This window comes from Aquila chrysaetos, chromosome 23 (assembly GCF_900496995.4).
Source record: "Aquila chrysaetos chrysaetos chromosome 23, bAquChr1.4, whole genome shotgun sequence".
NCBI lineage: Eukaryota > Metazoa > Chordata > Aves > Accipitriformes > Accipitridae > Aquila > Aquila chrysaetos.
Window position 1 is genome coordinate 15302167 of NC_044026.1, and position 20879 is coordinate 15323045.

Below are 20879 nucleotides of genomic sequence, written 5' to 3' on the forward strand. Positions count from 1 at the left end.
TGGGCTCTAGGAAATGTACATATATTGCCTTGATGTCAGAACTCTGACTGAATCATCAGCTGCCCACAATCTACATTTATCCAAAACTTCTAGAGTTTCAGAAAACATATTATGCTCACTCATATTATAGGACAAGATGAACCCAGCAAAAGACTTCAGCTAAAGTTAAATCTCTGGAGAGATGGCACTTTATGCCATATTATTTTTGTAGTCATTTCTAGATGGTAAGAGCTACACATTCTGTAAGTCCTCTGCTGTCTGGATGCCAGTACCAACTGATATGAGACAAGCAAATACGCCTGCTTGTTTTACAGAGGAAAATAAAAGTTTACTCTTTTTTTTTGCAGATATCCTTGTCATGGCAAGAATTTTGCTTGCCTGTTTGGGCTTGGTTTTTTGTTGTTTTTTTTTTTTTTTTATTTTAATATTTCTTATTTCATTGTGGCTGCAAAAATGAAGTAGTAGGCAATCTCTGTTAGATAAAAGATAGAGAAACAGCAGGATAGGTATCATGATGCACAGACAAAAATTTCCTGAATTTAATGGAAGAATGCTGTTGGCCAGGATTTTCCACATGATAATTTTAGTACTTAACTATTACTATGCCGTTCAGTGCATTCTTTAAATTAAAATCTAGAACATATGAACTTCAGCTCCTAAACACTGTGGCAGTCTTTGTTTGACTACAGTTTATAGGAGTCTTAGCTTCCTACAGCATTGGAAGTCTTTTGGGGGGGGTTCTTTCTCTGTAAATCTCCACTGAATTTAGTTGATTTTAAACATATATGTGGAAGACATATTTCTTTTCTAGGATTTCAGACCTTACTGAAGGATGGAAATTCCACTTCCTAGATACATTTTTTCAGTCGCAGTGTTCTCATGACTTGCATTTCTATCTAAACTTGCCTTGGTCAGCAGCCTTTTTGTCCTTCCTAATGTTAACCTCACATAGTCTCCTGGATAGTATTTCACATCAACCTTTTACACATATAGACAGAAACAAAAACATGCTCTAAGTAAGTGACCTTGAAGCTTCCCGAGATTCTTTCACTAGCCCATTTGTTCAGTGCACAAAGGTACCTTAAACATTTCCCATTCTTGTCTCAATGAACTCAGATGAGGAGAGTAGCTAGTCTTTTTCAGAACAAAAATATTTCGTTTTGTCATTTAGGCCTTTTTTCCTAATTACTGATGAATACTTATGGAAGATATGTCATTTTTGAGCCTCACTGCTGCTGTTATAAATGTTTCTGCCCCTTGGCTGCCACTGGAAGCAGATGGTAGGCTGACAAGATCTATTTAAGTTCTGAGTGCCTTGAAGGAAGTAAAAGCAGTAAAGGAAGGTAATTTGAAGTGTGGTGAGTATAAATCATACCTTCATCAGCATAATTGTAAAACTAGGCTTTGATCCTGGAAAAGAAATTTCTCACCCAGGAATCTGTACTTGATATCATAATATATGGTGGTACTCCATCAAAAAGCCTCCAGTGCAGATCCTTTGCCAAAGACCCCAAATGTCCCATGCCTTACTCCTTCCTGAGACTAAAGACCGTGGCTGTGCTGGGTCAGACCAACAGTCCCGTCAGCTCGGTGTCCTCTCCTTGACCATGGCCAAAAGCTGATGTTGAGGGAAAGGTGTAAAAACAGGGGAATAATTTGTGATTATTTTTTTTTTTCCCCAATACTTCACCAATCATAACTTATTTTCATCTCTGCCACCTATGGTTTGTGTATTTATTAATACTGGAGTATTTTTCTTCCATGGGCCTGATAGGAACTGCTGCAATCTGCTGTTGCAATCATACACCTCTTGGAAGGCAACCACTATCACTTCTTTTTAGGTCTGTTGTATAGACAGTGAACTGTAAGTGTACAAGATCTGAAATTCTCTGTGAAGATGCCCAGCTATCACCTTTGGCTATAAAGAGAAACCAGCTTTGGCTGGGTTCAGGCATAGGTACTTCAATTAGTCATCTGAGGATATGAATTCTGAAGCTGACATTTGCTTTTAGAAGATAGATTACTGCCAACTGTTGAGTAGGCTGACGGGGAAGTCTACAAAAGAGATAGGAAGAATATTATTTACTGTTATAACAGTAGGATATATGTCCCAGAAAGGCTGTACCAAGATATCATTTTTTTTCCCAAGAATATGACTGGCAGTAATAAAAACCAGGTTCAAATTTGAAGCTCTTACTACTAACAGACGGGCTCAAGCCTGAAATCAGAAATCCAGAAAAATTAACCTAAACTTTCCACGATTCAATGAACAGCTTTTTGTCTTTTTCAGACATTATTTAATTAGCTAAAAACCCCAATATTTTCATTAATGGGAGAAAAATCCAACAAGGTAAATAAACAGGATAACACACAGTACCTAATTCCTCACATAATCATGAATTTATAACATTTCACTCAAAGCTTAGGATTGTCAATTCTTGCTGGGTAGCAAAGCTCAGTTTGAACCACACTGCTGTTATGGTATGAGTTACTTCTGCTCACTGTTCCTTGTGCTTATTCCAGTCACGCTGTTTCATGCTAACTATGCTAGGTAGCCCAGCAGAGGCACAAAGAGATTTTTATTTTGCATCTGAGCAACTGTGGGATTCTTCTGAATACAAAATACAGTCTGCTGCCACTCTGCCATTCTGATTTTGATCAAATGAAACATACATAGGCAAGAGTCTTGATTTCTTTCTAAGTTCTCACCACTGAACCTCAGTGCTGAAGGCTATTACTTGAAGGTACATAGATAGCCACTTATCCCACATACATTTAGACATGGGGACTAGATTCCTGCACAAAATTACAATTAGAAATTTTCCTCCGTTTCCTGATAGGACTCCTTTTTTGATAGCAATTCTCATCAGTCATAACACAAAACAAAGCATATAAAACTGATACTTCAGAACTATCTATTGCTCCCCTCACCTTTCTTCTCTAGTCATGACCAGCACTCTGTCTTTTGGGGGTTTCTCTTTGGAATCCTTGTTGAAGAGAGTGGAGGAAGCCTGGAAATTTTGTCTTCATATTAGACCACAGCTACCAGGCCTACACAACAGTACTCTTTTTTGTTGCTACTTGCCTGTTACTCTCTAGATTTTTTTATTATTTTTTTAGGAAAAAAAAAAATAATCAGAACACAAACATATTTTATTCATTTATTTTTGATACAGTTTGAAAACTGTGAACATTTATGATTAAGAAAAAAGGTTAATAATATCTGGGAAAAAATAAATAAGCATTATCATTAATAGTAACTCCTAAATTGAGCAAAAGTAGCAACCTATTTGCATTGCATTACGTCTATAGGACAAATGCTGCCCTACAAAAGGCAAAAATCTAACCTGAGACCAAACATGTGCTGGTGAAATAATCAGTGTAATTATCTGACAAAAATAGGGAAAGAAGCTGTTCCTTGATTTTCATATCAAAATGTTTTCTACCTAGATATATAGCTGATAAGAGTTATAAAATAGCTAGAACTATTTATTTTTGCATTTTGTTTGCTAAACATGAAATAAGGCAAATTTATTTTAATGAGAATTTTAGTGAGAATAAGAGAATATTCAAAAATTACTAAAAATCAGATTGAAGGGGCACCAAGCATTTTATAGAAGATAAAAAAGTAATATGTTTACGAAGATAAAAACCTAATATATTAAAGCATATTTAACACATATATTACGTTTTATTACATAAGTACATGTGTACATTTATAAGCAGTAAACAGTAACCTAGAGACCTTGCTAAAAGCTGGAAGAAACCTGGGTTAAAGACCTTGTTCAATCGCTGCAATACCTTCACTTCCTACAGAAGAAAAAACATTTTATGTACTATTAAGTAAGTTAAAAGGTCAGAAAATCTAAGACTACAGCTAAGAAGATCAGTTGAAAAAGAAAGGTCAAAAATGTGAATGACCAAAGCACACATATGCATGTAAGACAAAAGTTTGTTTTACTCCAGTAAAATGCCCTGAAAGTGGGGTCTCTGACGTGTCTATACCCCGCAAAGGGAAGAGACTCAAGTTAGAACAAGCCTACTCCTGACCAAGATGTTATGTCCATAGGATTCCGAGTAGAAAGGAGCTTCATACACAGCTCCAGAATACCTCCGGTCGAACTCACGTAAATGTGCATGTTTCATAGTTCACTGCACAGTACAAGCATGATGTGGGTTAATTTTCAAAGGGTGGGTAGGTGGTCTTGTTCAAGGAAAGAAAAGCCTTGTTAGACAAGTTTTGCTGTTTGTTGTTGGAATTATGGAGTGGGATTGGAAGGCAAATGAAAATCAAAATTTGTGTAATTAAGCTCTCAAATATAAATTTGTCCCGTTGAAACCCAGATTTTTATAGGGACCTGGATGCAACAGAACTAGAAACAACATTTCTTCGAGGATGGTTCTCACTTAAAAGTCACTTTATTTTCTTTTGATGCAGTCATTACATGAGTAAGCCATTGAAAAGCTCCAATAAACCGTGATAGAATTAGGAATACATTACAGAAAAATTCTTGAGTGACAGAATGCATTGCTTCAACTGGTCAAAGTACTATTTAGTTAAATAAAACTTGACAATCTGGGAAAAATATATTGAGAAAGCAGCAAAGTTCTTGAGACTGCAACAGAGCTAGTTTGGCTAATAAAATTCTATGTGATTATAAATGTGCTCAGATTTATGTGTCAGGTAGTTTTTGTTGAGAAATAACTTTTTATTGGAAAGACTCAGTAAACAATCATGCAAATTTTTGTTTTGAACTGCAAATCTGGACTGTATTAAAAACAGGAGCTAAAATAAGAACTAACGTTTAGAGCTACTTACAGCTCTAGCAGTCAATTATGCCAGCAAATTGCATCTTATTTTAATCCTTGTTTTAGGGTCAGAAGGCTACATGACCATCTACTTAAAACACTTTAAATCATTGTTTATTAAAAATATCTCTGCTATAAACTTCCTCAATTCTTCTAAGTCTAAATAGCTTCCTCTGTGGGCATATATCTTCTGAATTATGTTTTTCCATCATATGCACCATATTCTCTGTATAGAACTTTTACGTTCATAAGACAAAGTCTGCATGTTAGGTGTATTAAAACAGAAAGACTTGCAGCTTCCAAGCCTCATTGTATTCTTTAAAATATCAGCCAGAACTATGCTTATTGCAAAGTAAACATATGAAATATAATTAGGAGAATACTCCAAAGCTCTCCTCTGCGCAGTTGTCGTGGTTGATTATCTTAAAGGAAAAAATTGTCTGGGTGGAAGAACTGGCTTGACTGAAGTCAATAGCAAACATGCTCTTGACAGGAATATGACCAAGATTTCCACAGAGTAAACTGTACTGAGGTAAGATGAGATTTTTTTGAAGCAGCCTCGACCCCCAAACTGCATGCTTTTGACTAGTCACCAAACCAAATCTGACAGATTTGAAAATCTCATCCAAAAATCACAACTGCAACACAAACCTGGCAAACTCACATAAATACATTTAAGTGAATGTATCCCAGTGAAGACAGATCCAACCCCAAGTTAAAAAGGAATAAAACCCTGTGTTGTGGTTTAGCCCCAGCCAGCAACTAAGCCTCACACAGCCACTTGCTCACTCCCCCCGGTGGGATGGTGGAGAGAACTGGAAGATTAAAAGTGAGAAAACTCAGGAGTTGAAATAAAGACTGTTTAAGAAGTAAAGCAGAAGCTGTGCACACAAACAAAGCAAAGCAAGGAATTCATTCCCCACTTCCCATGGGCAGGCAGGTGTTCACCCATCTCCAGGACAGCAGGGCTCCAGCACGCGGAACGGTGACTTGGGAAGACAAACGCCATCACTCCGAACGTCCCCCCTTCCTTCTCCTTCCCCCAGCTTTACCTGCTGATCATGACGTCCCATGGTCTGGCATCTCCCTTGGGTCAGTTTGGGTCAGCTGTCCCAGCTGTGTCCCCCCCCAACTCCTTGTGCCCCCCCAGCCTGCTCGCTGGTGGGGTGGGGGGAGAAGCAGAAAAGCCCTTGGCTCGGTGTGAGCACTGCTCAGCAGAGACGAAAACATCCCTGGGTTATCAACACTGGTTTCAGCACAGATCCAAAACATAGCCCCATAGTAGCTACTATGAAGAAAATTAACTCTATCCCAGCCAAAACCAGCACAACCTGCCAGTGCTTAATAACGTCTAACTTTTAGGCCCACTGTCTAGCTTTGAGGCCTGGGCATCTCCAGTAGCTCTCATACAAACTAGTCCCAGTTACATGAACTAGAGCCTGTTAAGGCAGCTAACTGAAAATACTGTGGGATAAATGCCCCTCCCTTGCATCTCAGCACTTTGTTGAGCCTCAGAAAGGATTCTTTACACTCAGGGTTTAAAGCCTGGAATTTCCCAAAAGCTTTCTTTGAAAAATGAAGACAAAGGAAGCCTAGGAATCTGCTACACCTTATTATTAAACACCTCTAGCTCTAAAGCACTGGATTTGAATACAAGAAAAACATGTACACTTCCTTCCTTTGCCCAGGTCTTAGCTTTCCTTTCACTGGGTAGTACCAAAAATCAGAGCCCATTCAGAGTGAAGGGATGCTGTTAATTCTACATCCTTCCTTTGAAGCCATTCCACTCTGCAAAAGAGCACAAAACATTGAACATGTTAGAGATCAAGAGCATGTGCAAGATTGACTAGACCAACAATTAGGGCATTTATCTGTCAAGGGAAATTCAAAGGTTCCGGTTTATGGTCTCACACTTTTAACGTTCATCTGCACAGTCTTTCAGAATTAGGGATAATAGGACAGGACTTGCTTAACCCAGGAGAAATTACAGCAATTTTACAGTCTCTAGCAAGTTAACATTAGCAAATTGTGAGAATAGAAAATGTTTATGAGATTAAATACATTGTTCAGTTAATGATCTTTGTTGGCAGCAGACCCAGAATGAAGACTGCTTAATGGGTGTAGGTAACTCCTGCTGACCAGGTCCATGAAAGACATGTGGTGATGACAGCCCTCAAGTGAAAATAGACATATGCATAATTTTTAGGACCTAAAATGTCTAATGGGGAACCATGCCAGAGAGGATAATTTTCATAATTATAAACCTGTTATGTGAACTTTGCATAAGCAAACCTGAGAGACATAAAAGCACTTATTAGGAAGATTCTGTGAATAAACAATAGCAATGGCTATGGTTAAATGTCTCTCTCCCTCTTTTTTTTTTTTTCCTTTTTCTGGCAGGAGCAATCTAATGATGTATTTTTTATATGCTTTGCTAAGACACTTCACAGTATAATTGCTACTCTATGTTTCAACATCACAATAATTGGCACCACTCCTAAACTTAGTGTCCTTTATGGTGTCCTAGATGTCCTACTATTTAAAATGTCATACTAAGTCTATTTCGTAAAATCAGAATCATAGAATGGTTTGGATTGGAAGGCACGTTTAAATATTATCTAGTCCAACTCCCCTTATATGGGCAGGGACATCTTTCACTAGATCATGTTATTCAAAGGCCCCATCCAACCTGGCCTTGAACACTTCCAGAGATGGGGCATCCACAACTTCTCTGGGCAACCTGTTCCAATGTCTCACCAACCTCATCGTAAAGAATTTCTTCCTTATATCCAATCTAAACCTACCTTCCTTCAGTTTAAAACCATTGCCCCTCATCCTGTGACTACAGGCCCTGGTAACAAGTCTCTTTCCATCTTTCTTATAAGCCCCCTTTAAGTATTGAAAGGCCCCAATACAGTCTCCCCAGAGCCTTGTCTTCTCCAAGCTGAACAACCCTAGCGCTCTCAGCTTTTTTCCAGAGGAGAGGTGTTCCAGCCCTCTGACCATTTTCATGGCTGTCCTCTGGACCCACCCGAAGAGGTCCATGTCTGTCTTGTGCTGGGGACCCCAGAGCTGGATGCAGTACTCCAAGTGGAGTCTCATGAGAGTAGTATATAGGGGGAGAATCACCTCCCTCAACCTGCTGGGCACACTTCTTTTTATGCAGCCCAGGGTATGATTGGCTTTTTGGTCTGCAAGTACACATTGTTGTCTCACATCCATGTTTTCATCCCCCAGTATTCCCAAGTCCTTCTCTGTAGGGCTGTTCTCAATGAATTCATCCCCCAGCCTGTATTGATATGGGGGATTACCCCACCCAGGTGTAGGTCCTTGCACTTTGTCTTGTTGAACTTCATGAGTTTCACATGGTCCCACACCTGAAGCCTGTCAAGGTCGCTCTGGATGGCATCCCGTCCTTCAGTGTATCAGCTGCAGTACTCAGCTGGGTGCCATCTGCAAATTTGCTGAGGGTGCACTCAATCCCACTCTTTATGTCCTTAATAAAGATACTGAGCAGTGCTAGTCCCAATACAGCACCCTGAGGGATGCCACTTCTTACTGATTTCTGGACACTGAGCCATTGGCTGAAACTATTTGGATGTGGCCATCCAGCCAATTCCTTATCCTTTACCTCTATTTGTCATAAAAGCTTTGAGTGACTTCAGAACCTGAGTTTGGGGAGAAGGAAATCTAGGTCATCAAGGTTAATGAACCTCATTCAGTACTGGGATGAGGAAGTAAAGCCAACTGGTTGACCCAATTAAATGTTTTGAATATCTTAACTGCAGAGAATGGAAAAGTATGTTTCCCTGAAAATATAAATAATCATATTATATATACACATAGTATGTGTGATTGCAAGAATGTATAGACAGAGAGACAGAGACAGGGACACAGAGAAAGAATTACATTTAACTGCTTTTTTTGTATCATCACTTCTGTCTATTGAAGAATAGATCTGTGAAGAGAGGAAATAGACCATTGTCTACTTCACTGAATTGCTTTTTGAGAAGGTGAGGGTAAGGAAAATTAGGGACCTTTTTACCTTACTCTATCTGTCTAATTCAGGGAAAAACATATCACTTCTGAGGAAAGAACTTGACTATTTGAGTTCAAGATGTAATTGGTGCTCAAATACTTGCAGAAAGTTATGGCGAAATTGAGATGCAAACATATATGTGGCATTTTGAAAGGATGGTTGGGAATGCTTTGTGTCAGCTTCATCATTCAAGTGCATTTTTAAAAGTTAAATGGTTTTGTACGCTTTTAGTATGCTTGTATGTAAGCCTGCATTTTGTGTTTTGCATCTTTATGTACAATAGTCAAGATCTGATATAACAGGATCTTGAAGTTAGGATGCAAAATTCACGTTTAGGCTCTTAAGAATGAGTCTTGCTTTTCAAGAAACATTCATTACACACAAACCAGTAAGAGATGCTGGCTCCTCACACCAAATATGTAGGAATCTAAGTAGCATTTTATGTAAAGTATTTGTAAAGCACTTTATGTAAAATAAATTTTAGAAAATTGCCTCTCGTAGAACTACAAAATGAGTTGTATACTGAAATCAGCCCCTCATGCTTAGATTCAACTGTTTAAAACCAGTGAGCTAAGAAAGTCAAAACTATATAATGCCTATATAAGGATGCTTGTGCACTGTGAAAAAATTGTAGTAATATGATCATATGCTTTACTTAGAGCAGCATGTCTTTATTTTCCACCCTCTATATTCAACATATATTTCCATCCCTTATCCTGTGGTACCTTAATCAAAATTTGCTTCTGGATTTTCCTTTGGCACCCATCACTACTGGATTTGAGAATGAAAACCTTTTTTAATGTATTACCCTAACTTTTCTGTCAAGAAGGGAGCTCCATTTTGCCACTGGAAGACAAGAACAGGTAAGGTAAGTGTGAAAATGTTCTGCAGGATCAGGTTCCTAATTTGACATTTCTGGTACCTGTTATTTGCAGAACGCTTAGCACTGAATGACACTTCTTATGTCCAAAACTTAGCTCCCACTCATCGTCGTTTGTTACTGTGACTGAGTAGCATGTCCGTCAATTAGATATCAGGTCATCAAGCTGAGCATTCAGAAAATAAGAAATACATAATAGTGACCATCTGTGAAGAGGCAGATTAACTGACTTGACGTAGAAATTTTCCATAGAATCATTCGTTTGCTTTGGCTAATGAGACCTTTTCTCTCTGCTTGCAATCACATTAGTCACTCAGTACGCTCTTTCTAAATTCAGCAACAAGCAAGAATCCTGCAATCAACAGCTTTCTTCATCACATAATGCTGACTTTTTAGCATAGGAGATCTACTCTGTGCACCCAATGAAGGAAAAGGAAGAGGAAAGGGAAAAACAGTTATACGTTCAGTTCAGGTAAAGGGAGATCATGTAAAGGAAACCTCACTTCAGTCATATTTTAACAGATCGTAGTATCTTGACAGATTTTAGCAGGGTGATGGCTGCAAAGCTCTACTCTTATGTACTTTGCATGGGTAAACAACATTTCTTAGTCTTCCTGAAAAGCAAGCTGGAAAAACACAAATGTGATCAAATTGATACCCATTTTTAGGCACAGAACTTAGGAGATATGAATCACCTTTCACAGGTTTCTGTAGTCTCTCTGTCTCTCTCTCTCTCTGTCTTATTTAGGCAGATTGGAGAAGTTGGCTGCTAACTTAAGTGCCTTGGTTAAGTCCCTGAAGAAAAAAAAAAAAAGAACAGAGAAAAATACTTTGATGCTATATTTTGATAATGCCATTTTCATACAGCCATTATAATGAATATGTCTTTTAATTGTCCATTTATGCTATCATTTCTGCTGTTCATGGGGCAAAATGATACAGCTTCAGTATACTGTTAATTGATAACAATTTGTCCATAAGTATTGTTTTTCTTATATACAGTGCACATTGCAAGATAATTCATAGACTTTTTCTGGATACTTTTCATTTTTCAAAAGCTGATATATCTGTACACTCTTCTGTTGCAGAACTGATGAGACAGGACATATCTAAAAATGAGACATCTAAATAATACAGTATGTTCAAGCACATACTTGTCTCCCACAGAGCCCCACTAATCTTATTTGCCAAAAGCTTTCACACTCTTGTCCAAACAATGAACACAGTCTCAGAGCTTGATCTCACCAGGCAAAAATACAATGCAGAGAAGGAAAAGAAAAGCAGTCTAATATGAACTGTAAGGATAGTAGGGAGTAAGAGGAAAGTCAGATAATGAGATCTTGGCAAACTATGGCAAATATCCCGTGGAAAAAAATCTTGCATTGCAGGGAGATAAATAATTCTTTTCTCTGCGCCTATATGATCCCAAAGAGAAACAGTTCTTACCGCAGGTCTCATTACTTAGTCTCAGCCCAGGCTATACTAAGACAAAGGTATGTGACTCTGATAACAGATGGAGACAAACATAAGCATAGAATAATTCAGCTGGTAATACAGTCGCTCCTTTCTTGCTTCCTTGTAACAAGTTACAGTTCACAGTAGATCACATATAAACATAACCCTGAATTTTCTCCTTTTATTCTGAGAGAGTCTCTCCTTTTAATTACTGATCAGGGGAAAAGCCCATTTTTATTTCAGAGATAAGATGGAGGAATCTCAGAGCAAGTTTCACACCTGTTTATGCTCGGGCTGCATAAGTCCTTGAGGAAGCCCAGGCTTTCAGCCCTGGTGTTCAAAGAGTATCCCAGCAGCCTGCAGGTCCGGGGGCCAGCAAGAGGAGAGATCAGGCTGTGCGTGCTCTCCTCCTGAAATCCCGTCCTTTGTGCGCGGGAGTTTGTGCAACTCACTGGTGACTAACTACCGAGACCCGCCTCTGGAATGGCCAAGGCGAGAGCCAGTGACCGCGGGAGGGGGCCAGGACCCAGGCACGGCGATCTGCTGGACCTAGAGCCCGAGCTCGTATTTAAGGACCCCGTGAATCTGCGGGTGTTGAATCACAGAGAGCAAGGGTGCGCGCACGGCTCGTCGGTGAGCCTCAGCCGGAGAGGAGCAGCGAGGCTGGGCCGTCTGCGATTTTGGGAGTGCTCTGGGGTTTTATGCGGTATCGGTAAAGGCACCCGTGCCGGTCTGTGTGGCCGGCTGCGTTAGTGTCCCGTGTGAGTTGCGTGTATCGACCTCGCGGCGTCCGTCTCCGGCATCGCTGCTGGCTGGACTCGCAAAGGGGAGCAGGAGGGCACGCATCAGGCTGGCGTGGGCAAGCCCTCCGCGTCTGCGAGTACACCAGATTCAGCTCTCCTGGGCCAGCAAGGAGGAATCCTGAACGGTGCTGGATTCAGCTACTCCTTAACAAAGACAGCCAGTAAGGGTGCCAGGGAATGAATGGGATGCTGGCCTCTAGGCTGGTAATTCCCACAGTGATGCCCATCGCATAGGAAGGAAGGTTGTTCAGTCTCTGTGGTTTCTGAAAAATGGTTGTTGTGTTTCCAGAAAAGGCACACTCTGAGCAGTGAGGGGTTTGAGGACTGTTCCTGTCGTCACATCAGTTCTGATACCTATCGAGGGAGATTCTGGTTTCAGGTGCAATGGATCTGCCAGAGTTTCTCTGCTTGTTGATTGTGGACAGCCTGTGAAAGGATCCTGAGGTGGATGAATTGTGGATGAAGCCGTGTGTTTTTCCTTATCCTGAATGTTCACGTGAAGATTTTGAAACGGAACAAGGCTGGTTGAAGCAAAATAATCAATATGCACAAGAATGAATTCATGCAGCCAACTGATGAAATGCAGAAACAGTTACCATTGGAAACAACCATTCCGCTTCAGATTTTTCATACCTGCTCTTCAATGAGCAGCAGTGAGATAACTTCCTAAAGGTGAGCCTATCAACTAAAATCCGTAACTCTAGTGGATGTGAAAATCAGATATATAATAAATGCATTTTCTTGCAGCCCATTACAATTTCCTGATGATATCTTCCCATGACAAAAGTCCTAATAAATTTTTCCCTTTCAGTTTCACTGAGGCATATGACTTCAATCAACGTATATAATAAATGTATAAAATCATAATTGGATTTCATTAAGAGTAACATTGTATGTTCCAAATTTAGCCTTTTGTTACACTTTATCAGACTTGATGGAAAGACACTGAGTTTAAAAGCTTGCCAATTTTTCTAGGAATATCAGCTGGTCCAATGAAAGATGGCACCTAACACTATAAAACTCACCAGGACTTTAGAACATCTATCTGTTACAGTCCTGCTAGTTCTTTACATTTTGCTACGAATTTCCTCATACTTGGGCATGCTTCTTAAACCTTGACCTAGAGCCTTGTGAGAATCTTAACATTATCTAAAAGACAAGGTTCAGCCTTCATCAAAACTTTCCCCAAAATTGGATTTTAAAAAGACACCTCATTAACAATCTGCGGAAGATGTCTTGAATTGTTAATCTGTGTTTGGCAGCTGTGCTGTTACAAAACGCACTGTCTGAGGGTTACAACACACTTGCTGAAGTGCAATACTCGGGACCAAGACATCCATGTTTTAGTTCTGCCTTTGGTAAATCTCATAGCCGGCACATTCAAGTGTTTGTGGTAGGCTCCGAGTCATCCATTTTCCCTTTGATAAATGTGACAATCATTTTCCTTCTGCAGTAGAGAAATAATTATGTTTAGCCCTGGTAACTGTTGCCTGCGGGATTTTTAGCACCTTTGTTCACTGCCTTTGGAGTTTACAGGCCGTGTGGCTGATTACATCTCTTCAGGAGCTGAAAAAAACTCTTGTGGAAAGGCTTCATACAACTCTCGTGAGCTGCCTCTATAAGACCATCATTTATCTTTATGTGTGTTTAGGCAGGCTTTTGCAGGTGAACAGGAGCCAATCCTACTTAGATTTTGAGCTGACTGGAAGTGGTGTGGATGCATTACCGCATGGCTGAGCCTTAGTAAACATACTGTCTTTTCAGCAGGATTTAGCACTATACCAAGCACTATGGTAACTGCATAGTATAAACATCCATCTGCCTGGACTAAGCAAGCATTTTGTAAAACAACCCAGGGACTTGGTTATTACAGATTTGTATACAAGGTCAGTTCACGTTTATCCACTCATAAATTTATTTCTGTTGCTAATTTTTCATCTGCTGGTGGGAATTACAGACACCAGTATAGTCAGTAGCCTAAGGTTCATGGGTCTTGATTTCAATGCCTTCCTACACCACAGATTTTTTATGTGGTCTTGGTGAAGTCACTACCTTTAGGTTCCTCTAGAAAATGGAGAAAGTAATTTGATTCTGCTTGTCAAGGTAGGAAGAAAATTTAGTTTTTGTGAAGGTTTTAGATACTAATGTGAGGGAATTCTTCTAATCACTTACTAGACTTTTATACACTTTTGTTAGTATCCTTCTGAAGAATGTATATTTTAGGCTGCCAAAAGTAATGGGAGGAAAAGAGAACAGACTAATGTTAAACAAATCTATAGGAGAGAGTGAATAATCATGATAGTAAAGTGTATATGACTCCATCCTCATACACACAGACGAGCAGGCACATGGCCAAGGCAGGATGATGTGATACAAACGTGTGTGATGTATCAGACAGTGGGGAAATAGTGGGAGGACAGAAGCTGAAATTCCTTGGCTCCTTTTACACCGTACTGTATATGCAAGCCTCCTCCTGAGTGGAAGAGGCCTGGGGCAAAATGCTCATCTAATACAATGTTACCACTTCTTTTGTATTATATTGGATATTGCTAAACATCACTGCTTTTTTTTTTTTTAAATTAATTTAGTTCATTTTTTCCCCATAATGGTTGAGTGTATGATTCTTACTCTCTGTTAGTTTGAAAGCATTCCTAGTTATTCCATCCACTATATTAGTTGTAAAGATTTGAAAAGTCTCATGTATGGAAATTATTTCTTAAGGATAACACTTTAATCCAAACAATCCTTGGAAGTACAACTTATTATTAATCACAAATTACTGTTTTTTATTTCTCTTTGCTTCCATGAAAATGGTAGAATCCAGCGTTTTTTGTGCAGTCACATAGAAGTGTTAGATGCAGTATCTTGCTAAATTGAATATAATTGGTGCACATCTTCTGTCCTTTTAAGATTCTCAAAAGAATAGTGTGCCTGTCAGACACAGTCTGTGATTTGTGAACTAGACTAATTTTGTTTCTCATTAATGGATTTTCTTCAGTTGTTAATTTAAATTCTCTAATTACTGTCTTCATTTTTTATTCCCAGGGAAAAATAATATTAAAACAATCTTGGCAATTTCCTAAGACAAGTTTTCTCTCCTCTCCTTTGATTTGTGGCAAATAAAGTGATACTTTTTTCACCTACTCCTTTGAACAATGCCTTTTTGCCACTTCAGATCCATTTTCTTCCTTTTGCCTTTTCTCCTTTTACCCTATGTTTTATTCTCTATCTGTGCACTCCTGCTAAGACTTCTTCATCTTTGTTACTAGGTCATCCATCACAGCTGCCAGCTATTCCACCTTTTTTTTGGCAGCTGGTCTCCATCCCCTCCTTCTATTATTAGATACTTTTGCTTTCTCAAGTGCCAGGCACTCTCCACACCTAATAGCTAACATACTCAGCAGAAGAAAACATTATTATGGCTTAGATTATTTTCCTGTAAAACAAAATAAGCATCATAAACCCCAGAAATTCTTGTTTATTCCCATAGCTGAATTTCTAACAAAATATGTTATTAAAAAAGAAGAAATAATAATTACAGTACATTTTTGAGAAAATTAAAAATATCAAATTGTAGGAACAGAGAAAACCACACCTGTACAGGTATAGTTATCTTTGGACAAATAGATACCTGCATTCCCGCAGGCAGAATAGCTATTCCCTTTGTCATCCACTCAAACCTGGTCATTAGATGCTGAATCCAAAATCAAACTCTTCAAGACAATCAACAGAAGAAAGTTATTTTAAAACAAAAAGGACAAAGGGGAGATTTTTCTTTGGCAGCCAGACACTCAAATTCAAAGCTCAAAGTGTCATCATTTCAAAATGTAGCACCATTCAGAAGCTGCTATAACTCAGCCTGCCTTGCAGGCAGTGGCTAGCTGTCAGTTATTATATTGCACTACAGGTTAAACCTCCACTTTTACCAACTCTTCCTCCCTTGAAAAAAACCCTCTAACATCAGGAGCAGTTCCATTCACTTTACATCCTTTTGGCTGTCAGCCTCAAGGAACGGGCATCTCTTACAAAGTGTATCCTACCCAGCAAATGAAATATGTGCTTTATCATCTGCCAGCAGACCTCAGGACCTTTGCTACTCTTCCATATACATCAGGAGAAAAAGAAAAAAAAAAAAAAAAGGTTCTTCAGAGAAATTCATGTTGGGTGACCATTTTGTTCTGCAAATAGAGGTAAATAAAGGGATACGAATTGCTGCTTTAAGAGAAAGGCATTGTGAAGCTCTACTAAGGTATAGGCTCTAGTTTGTCACTCCTGTAATCTAAGAAAATGGGTGTCAAAGATCTTTATTGCCATAATTTATGTATTTTCAGAATTTCCCCTTTAGCTCCCCATAACTTCTTATGATCAGTTTAAGTCTGACATTATTCAGGGTGCTGCTGCTTAAACTGAAATGAAAATTCCTTTGACATTTCTGCAAGTTTTTATTTTTGTCCACCGGTGGAGGATCAGGGAAGATATAATTGCATTGCTAGTATTTAGTGTTCTGCTTCTGATTTACCCGATTTACTGCGTCCATTTGTTCCTTAACTTTATTAATGTTTTTTAAAGAGCAAACAAGGAAAGAAAAACTGCCAAGGGTGTTGCCAATATTGCTTACTTTTTTTCATCAATGTTAACCTGTTTTCCTTAAAATGTTATTTGTCATTATTCTTTTATGAATTTAGGGAGCCGAAGGAATATATTATCTTATCAAACTTTGGGGAGCAAGATTTTTCTTTCAGCATGGCTTGACATAGATTTGCTCATACCAAGAAATAAAAAGTAATGCATGTCCTCTCAAATATGTCTGCGTTAATCTTAAACATGAGGAAAGCTCAAAATGGAAACAAACCTAAGAAAAATTTAAGTTCCTGATGGCAAGGTTGGAAAGACTATTACAAAACAAACATCGAAGCAGCGTGCAACATATCTGAACCAAATCTCTCCCAACCCTTTTCTAAGCTTTCTCTAGGATGCTTTTCTCAACCCTGAACAGCTCAATGATAGCAGATGCCTACAGTGTTGCCTTTAGAGGTAGGACAAGTGTTTAGGCTCTCTTATCCCACTCCGTCCCATTTTAACATTGTTGTGATGTCACTGTATGCAAATAAATCTTCAGAGCCTTTCCTGGAGATCTCTACCCACTGCTACCTGTCGTCTAACCCCAGTAATACATGTAGGCTGCTTCATCATGTTACTTATTTGATTATCTCTGGTCCTCTACAAGAATCCAGGTTAAAACACAGTTTCGAGTCCATCCAGAATTACACAAAGATTCCTCAATATGTTAATATGTTAATACTGAAATATGTTCAATATTTCTCAGCTCAGATTTGCTTTGCTATTTAAGCAATCTATTGAATTAACATTACCTGACTTTTCCCTTCCTGCATTATGATTTGCATTGAGAAATGTTTCCTAGTCTCATAACAGTTCACTGACTACATGTCATAAAAAATATCATGAGATAAAATAACTGATAATATTACAATTTACATAATTGTAAAGAAAATCATAAATCATTGATAGTATTACAATATTACAGTACCTTGCTGAGATTATTTTAAAGACCTCTTTGCAGTATAACAATAATATTGTTGATTGATTTAGGATTTGGAGCATCTCTTTTGCTTCGTAACTTTTTCAGCTTTATAGGTTCAGCCTGCCACAGAATGCTGTAAGAGCAAAGAGGTTCAGAGCCTGCCATGTCCAAAAGTAGTTTCAGTTTGCAGTGTCTGGGTGCCTGTGGAAGTTTAGCTTGATAAGACCTAAAAGATAACCTTATATCACTCTTTTCTGTTAAATTAGCTTTTGGGTTGAAAACAAGTTGGCCACCTCTTTACAATAAAACTGCCTGTGCACTGTCATTATAGCTATTAAAATATATTCCAATGACCTTTCATTAATATTAATCTTGCAAAGGAAAAGTTGAATTTTATGAACAGTAATAGAAAACAGTTGCAAGGCAGCCCAGTGGACTGGTAAAAATTAAACATGCATGAAGCATTCCTCCAGATGCCATGTAGTCCTTGTATATACCAACACTATATCAAGGTTTCCCAGGTCTAATGAAAAGAAATCAATGATTCATGAAACTTGTAAGCTGGTATTCAGAACAATGAGCAACATTTCTCTCACTTTTCTCTGTGGAGACAAAAAAACGCTGGTTCAGGCACTGCAACACCTTTGTACTGAGTCCACGCAGAGCACCTAATGCATGGGCTGAAGAAGTTCTGACAAGACAGGACAAAGAAGAAGATGCCTAGGAAATTAAGGAAGACCTTTATTACCCTCACAGTGTGTGTAAATATGTGGCTATATATATGTGTGTGTGTGTGCGCGCGTATCGTATGTGTAAATGAAGGTTCATTCTTTTCATTTGTGGCACTCTGGGCTCTGTAACAGAAGATTTTTTAGGGTGCTCGCACAGAAGCCAATAAATGGCTTCGGGTTTAGTTTGGTGTAGTATCGATACAGACAACATCATTTAAATTCTGGCAGTTCATTAACTTTCCCTTAAGACTCATGTGAAAGCGTTTTCCTCCTCTCTGCCTCTCTACATGTTTGGCATGACAAAATAATGTATAGCTTTGTTATTTAAGGTTTTACTACAGCAGTGTAAATCTCCCTGTTAGCAAATACGTGAAGCTGCTTGATTGTCTCATTCAAGAATTCTTTAAGCAACAACTTTAAGTTAAACTAGGAGCTTAAGGCTATAACTAACTTGTGCAATTCTGTGGCACAGATAAATCAACAGTGCCACTGTCCTTGGTAATTTTCTGAGACCTCTCACTGTGACATTTTTATGGAGATCTAAATTGCTCATATATTCTTCTTTTTACTCTATGTTTTTAAAGTAAATTTCAGTCTCTGCGAAAGCAGCCAGATTGGAACATATGGACTTTTTTTTTTATAAAATCTGATAAGTAATAAGAGGAAATAAAATTCTCGCATCTGACCTACTGCCATGATTTGCCCTGATAATGAAACCCTCTGAAGGATGAAAGCAAATTGTTCTTCAGTCCCATTCTGTCTTCTTTTTCTTTTGTATGAGAAAGCCAACCAAGTTGTTAACAAATGCAAACTGTTATAGTACTTTCTTTTATTTTTTTTTATTCATTTTCTGATGTGGAAAATTGGGCCACTGGAAACCAAACTGAGATCAATGCTTTTCAACATGAAGTATGAAACAGCCTTCTGAAAGTAATATCTCTTATTTAGCAGTTTGAGCTCAGTAGTGGAAAGCTGATGTCTACTTTTAGAAATCTGACCACTACCCCTGAAGCAGTCATGCAATCTCTGACTTTAAACATAAAAACATTTCCAGATATAAAGATTGCTAAGAAGAAGCCTAACCTTATGTGACACAGCCTCTGAATGCTGATGCCATGTCTCTGACCACCACTTAGAATACAGTTACACTGATAAAGTGTCACTACTTCTTAAAAAAGGCAGCTGGTGCAAGGACGTTTTTTCCCAACTTGTGAGACCTATTCTTGTCCTTCACTGAAAAATTAGATAAGAATTAATTAGACATGTTTAAATACTATCCCACTTCCAGATAATCTGTTGCCAGCTACTTATCCATTCTCCAGATGTGAGGCGGAGAGCGGATGTTTCTCCCAGATCAGACTGACAAAGCCTGCAGGGATTATTTTTTGGAAGAAGTCTGCCTTTCTTTGCAGTGATACATTTCCTAGAATCATCTGAAGACCTGGCTGTGAAGCAGATGGTCTTCAGTCTCTCCAATTCTCTTTCCAGGGCACATTTTGGCTTTGGCTTTTGCTCTTTTGTAGTAGGGCTTTTGTTTACTACAGGAGGGGAAGAGTTCCCTGGCCCACGGTGTGTGCAGCAGTCACTTACCAACCTGTAGTAAGGGATCACAGAGGACTACAGTCACTGGTTTTTGATGGCACCTCTCAGGCCTGTGTTCCTAGTCAGATAAATAATCAAGAACTCTATGCTGAGCTCTGTGAAGATTTTAAACCTTTGTGTAGATGCTGAGGTGTTATGTGCTCAGAGAAACCATTAGAATGGAATCAGTGCTCTGGCCTTCATTTATTTCCATTTTTATGGACTATTTTACCATCTTTTTATTAGAAAGTGATTTCAATGTTGCCCATTCATATCTGCTACCCTGAGGACAGCAAGATGAAAAATATTCAATGTTATCTTTTCTCTTTAATAAGAGAAACTGGATATTTTGTTTGTAAGTGGGAAACAATCTCAGTCCCAGGTTTCATTTTTCTGTGCAACAGAAAATATGTTTTGATATAGAATAGAAAACACATCTACTTTTACTATTTTGCCATGAAATGATAAAATGTATGATTTGATTTTAGGGGAGCTTTTGAACAGGTGACAGCCGTAATCTGGACTTTAGGGTACATAACTGCAATCTCTAGTGTTTAGAAAGACTAAAAGAAAGAAAACTGTATTGAAATATAGATAGCATGTGGATGGCTAGAAATTATTTGCATTCACCTCCTGAAGTGATTTATAAGTTAACGTTGCTATAATTCACTTTTTTCAGGAGCAATGGGGTTTAGTGGTGTGTTCTTTTCTAATGCCCAAACTAAGAAGTGTACCGTCGAGTGCAAAATGGCTTACCAATGTGAATTATTTTCTTGTAAGTGGTATCAGCTCTAAGAAGACATGCAAGCCAACTTGACTTATAAATAATAGCCTATACAGCAGAAATACGAAAGACTATAATGCAAGAAATGCCTGTTATTACTTATTGCAAGCAAGCAGTATTTAGCTGTTGTGCTTCTGTGGTCCTTAAGGCTAGTTGTAGGACACTTACTAAACTGTCTTCACAGTGTCTGTGGAAAATCTCATCTTAATCATCAGTTTTGCTCTCTGGATGTACTGACCTACCAGGACTTGTGCA